The 5,211-nt window shown below is 36.6% G+C and overlaps 1 long non-coding RNA gene across 1 annotated transcript; it reads left to right on the top strand.

Annotated features, from left to right (window-relative positions):
* The first annotated feature begins 631 nt into the window (after positions 1-631).
* On the top strand, positions 632-3,840 carry LOC140690203 (uncharacterized). The gene is made up of 2 exons (XR_012065383.1): positions 632-714; positions 3,603-3,840. It is a non-coding gene; the product is annotated as an uncharacterized lncRNA (long non-coding RNA).
* Positions 3,841-5,211: the final 1,371 nt, after the last annotated feature.

Below are 5,211 nucleotides of genomic sequence, written 5' to 3'. Positions count from 1 at the left end.
TGCAAAGATTCTTGCCATATTCAAGAGCAGAATATAATTACTAAGCAACTGTATATTGTACTATATATATATGTGATTAATTATCACTAAAAAATAGAAATATACAATTTATCTGTAGTTTTTAATTAAGAGAATAAAGGAGAAATAAGAAGGGGGAATAGAATATAATGAAGAGCTTAAAAAATTATGATAAAACAGAACATAAGATCAAATAAGAGGAAGAGCACATTTACTCATGAGTGTGATGGACTCAGACCTTAAAAGTAACCACTAGATCTGCAGAAAAAAACTATAAAACAGGAATATAATATAAATCAATTGTCAAGTTCTTAGAGTAAATAGAAACAGACATATTCTGGTGGCGAGTGCAGACTTTCTTGGAAGAAGGAGGACAAATAAATTCTCATCTTGGCAGTTTTTAGCCTGAGCTAAACATAATTGCCATTACATGACAGTGACAGCAGTGGCTTTGGTTAAAACACGTCAGGGATGGCGGGAGGCAAATGGTAATCGTTCAGTCTTGAGAAACCACAGAACTGAAGCCAGGGAGACCATGATTGCTGATGAGAGCAGTGGAATTCCAGGACGGAATGATGCATTGATGACATACCCAAATTATTTCTCTGTACATCTCTGATTCACCTTTGGACCTTGCATGAGCTAAACAGATCCAGGGAAACTCAGCTAAAGACAAAGAATCAGATCAGAAGGAGGGTAAAATGACTGAAAATTTCTATTTCAATATTCGCTTAAATGAATATTGTAATTAAGAGTTAGTCTTTTTTACTTAAAATCTTTCATGTTCTAAATAATAATGACATGACTTTTTTTATTAGACATAAAATGGTTTAGGAAAAAGACCTTAGGATTAAATTGTTAGCAAAGATGATGTAAGTAGTAAATACATGCTTTGATAAAATTCTAATGAAAACATATAGCAAAGATACATTAAATATTAAAAAGAGAAAGTTAAAAGATAGCTGACATAGCCACATTCAACAGATAGATAAGTAAGTATCTCCATCAAACACTGGACACCGTGGAGTTTAACGTAGCTGTGGAACTCAACTTCTGCAGGGGTAATGGAAATTAAAATTGACCTGTGCTGCATACACACACACACACACCCCTCCTAAAGCAGTGGGCTGCAACCAAACTTCATGCTATCTTCTGGGAGCTTGGATGGGCCTAAAAGCAATTCCCAATTACTTAGGGTCACAGGGATGGAGGGAGCAAACATATTTTTGAAGACAGTTCTGAGCTAAGTCAGCTAAAAGCTTGGTAATCGGTGATACCCTTAATATAAGGGAGGGAAAGGCGTTAAGGCATCGTGAATTGCTGTTTGCATTTCTGGTACTGAATGATCAGGTCATCCAAGAGGGGTGTTCTTTTGCTCTCTGTACATTCCCTATTCAGCCCAGGCCAACTTCACCTACACCCTACTCACCTGGCTGACCTTCCTCCATACTTGCCCCAGCTACTGACTGTTCTCACCTTTAGATCAGGACACCTCCGCCATGATAGCCTATCAAAGGGGTGGTGAGGGGTGTGCCCCTCTGCTAGTTCCCCTGGTAACCCATGAGCCAACTAGAAATCAATAGCTCAACTGATAATTGGCAATCTGCCCTTGCCTCCCGCTTTCTCCTCAGTGAAAACGGCCACCATGTCCTGCCCGCCGTCCAGCACACATGGCGGGCTGTCACTCCAGGACCTTGCTTCAGAGGTCTAAGACCCCCCATCCATTAAACCATTAAGCTCTCTGCTGCTGATTCTGAGCTCTCTCTTGGTCTCAAGGATGGGCAAGTGCTTGTGGGGGGCAGCCCAACAAGTAGAGTCAATTTCTTTCAATCATTTATTTATAGTTCATGCTTTTTGAGTTTTGTTTCAGAAATCTTTCTCTGCTTTATTTATAACATGTCTTACACACAGAAACAAACCAACACAGTGAGCTATGTAAATTCCCTAAAGGAACTAATGGGTAAAAAGTCAAACTATTGGTGGGGAAGGGCAACTTCTGCAGTTTTCAGTGGTCCATCGATTAGGTGATCACTGCTGGAATAATGGAGAGTTGGCTGAACACCTGAAAAAGATTTTTATAGCACATTCCCCCTTTATGAAACTGCTGGGTGAATGAAAGAACACAAAGTGCACGGTTTTATCAACCTTTTGTAGAATTTACCTTTTGTGATAATTTCAACCTCTGTTCTATTTTATAATATGAAAACTCCCAAGAAAACTAAAGTTACTACCCATTTATTCTTTATAAAATCAGCAATTGGCCCAGTGGTGTGCAGAATTATTTTAAAAGAAAAACAAAATGTTGTTTGTTGGAATTGCAATTTTTGATAGTGATCCAAATCTTGGCTACAGACATAATAATAGCTTTTAGAAACTATACTTGCTTCACTTTCTTTAATTTTGGTAACTGGTATTGAACAAACAGAGACTAAACTTTGAAATCCTGCAAATATTTTATAACAATAAGAAGGAAGGAAATTTTGAAGAAATGCAATTTGAGGAACTTAAGAAAATTAAAAGATTGTTAAAACTTTGCCTGTTGAGACAAACTGATTGCAAACTTTAAGAAATATTTGTCACTGAAATCCATGTCTTATTATAGGAATATCCAAGAGAGCTTTCAAAGTATTTTAAGGAAGTCAGATTATCTAACATCTGTATACTAAATCATACTTCTTAATCAGACTGCTATTTCCTTGCTCCTGATAAGAAAATGCTCCATGCTTTTACTCACATTCTTTTTTTTCTTTGCACCATTTTTAAAAATCACATGCATTTTATATGCATGGTGCTCTGTGAGTCCTGGTAAGATACCATCAGCAGAATAAGCTAAAATGCATGTGCATATGTCTGCTGATTACCCGAGGCTAAATGCTGACCATGATTTCCTTCTCATTTGGTGTGTTGCCAATGTAACTTGAAAAAAAAAGTATATAGATGTCCATTTTTCTAAATGTTACAAATACAACACAACATTAACAAATCCAAAACCTTTTTTCAAGAATTACTCACATTGGAATATATTTCACTCAGATGCAAATATCAGTTAGGATTATAATAATATGTACACAAAGGAGTGTTGACTGAAATAAATACACAGCCTAAAAGTTGAGAGTTATGCTTTATTTGACGCGATGACTGCCTCTCAGATCTCCCTGAGGGACTGCTCCCAAAAGGTAGGGGAGGAGCTAGGATATACAGGAGCTTTACAACAGAGATCAGGTAGTTGGAACAATGAAAGATTACTTGTTAACTGAAGAAAACCGGGCATCTCAAGTTAAAGAATTTAGCGGTTTTCTACGTATGGGAGGCAGCAGACATTTGGGCTCACTGAATTCATTCCTTTGACAAGCACCTAGCTGTCTAGGGCCAGTGTCCTGTCCTTTCTTGCTCTGAGTCCCCTCAGGGGGCACCACTGTGAGTGGCTGCAGAGGCCAGGCTGCAGGCCTGTCCTCACTGGGGGGTGGCGGCAGCCGCTGATGACTTGATGGCTTCAGCATTCTTTGTTTACTGACATGGTTTGCAGTATTTTTCATTCACAGGAGATAAAATTAAATTCCAGCGTAACATTACTTCTAATACAGGAATTTTCAAACAATGGGGAAAGTTAGCAGAAACATGGAAAATTTGCCTGAAAGCAAGAAGCGCCCTAAGAAAACCCAAATGAAACAGAATGCGTGAGGTCGCACCCGCAGGAGACCCTGGACCAAAACCTCCCATGTCTGGAATCTAGTATTATCACTCCCAGTCTTAATGGACTCTAGAACTCCACAAAGGGAAATTCAGATACTTTCTCCAACATTAAACAAAGTTTATGTGGTTTTTTCATTGTATTTTTTTCTTCCAAAATAACAACTGAATTGGTGTTCCCCTGGAGCCTCAAAGAGAGTTAGTAAGATTGAATATGTTATATAATCTCTCTATTATTTTATTAGTCAGCTTCACAAGTGGTACTTAAAGTTAAAACAACTTTAAATCTTCTTTATGTTAATAAAAACAAAACACATTTTGTAGATTAGTTATTAATTTCCCTTGGTATGCAATTATATTAGGCATGCTATTGCAATAAACCTTGTTTTATGACATTATTACTAGTATGACGGTACATTTATTTTAGAAAATTATTCTTCTCTGTATAGTCTTAAAATTTTGCAACACCATATTTGACTAACAGACTTGGATCATACAGAGAAACATTCTCTACAACTCATCTCAGCTATTCATTCAAAATGAAGATTTAATAATAAAACTCCAAGGGTGAGAGGACTTTACAATAATTTCAGTTTCCTACTTTCTCTGAAAATAAAATTTGAGAGACAAAGGGATTATGTTTGAATATTTGGGGTGAGAAATATTATGCTATACCTTTATCGGTCAATAGGATAAGTTGATGCATTTTTAGAATCTGATTTAAAAAGTCTGAGTATCCATACATGCTACTTGTATGGATAGGCAGTAATAAAGAAAAAAGGTTCATATTCTCAAGTGAGCTGCTGGTAAATTGAGTATAACCACGTGCCATGAGATTTATCAAATAATTTGTCTTTTCCTCAAGCAGTCACATATTCTTTAAGCACAAAATTCAAAAGGAGATACAAAGGTGAATGGGGTAAGTGCATGGACATATTAAAAATGGGAATATTGTTTAAAAATATTACTACCACTCTTTGAAGTGTGAAAAAGAATGCGTCTAACTTTTTTCATCTTACTCAGTTACGCAGAGAATTTTCTGGTGGCCCCAGTTGTAGGAGATCTGCCAGGGTTCAGTAGGTATTCTGTAAGAATTATTCCACATGTAGATATATTTTTGATGTATTCATGGGAGACGGTGAGCTCTGAGTCCTTTTATTTCACCTTTTGAATCTGAAGCCCCTTCACTTCTAAGTGAAATGGCCTGATTTGATTTCTGCCTTTCTGTTTACCAAGTCATCATAAACTGCTATTCATTGCTAATACTGGGTCAATGGCACTTTTCTAAAGTCACCTACTTTGCCAATAATATATTCTTCCTTGATTAATTAGTTGTTTAATTAATTAATTAATTAATTAATTCATACAACTAATGAATACAGAGGAAGTAGTCATTTATGGTCCATTTTCTTGAGAGAATCACAAGTTGGAAGAGAATGCAGATCTTTAAGTAGCTAATTGTCAAATACTGATGGATGTCAAAGCAGATATATATGACTGCTT

The sequence above is a fragment of the Vicugna pacos genome, chromosome 29 (genome assembly GCF_048564905.1).
Source record: "Vicugna pacos chromosome 29, VicPac4, whole genome shotgun sequence".
NCBI classification, from domain to species: Eukaryota; Metazoa; Chordata; class Mammalia; order Artiodactyla; family Camelidae; genus Vicugna; species Vicugna pacos.
This window is presented reverse-complemented; position numbering and strand designations above follow the sequence as displayed.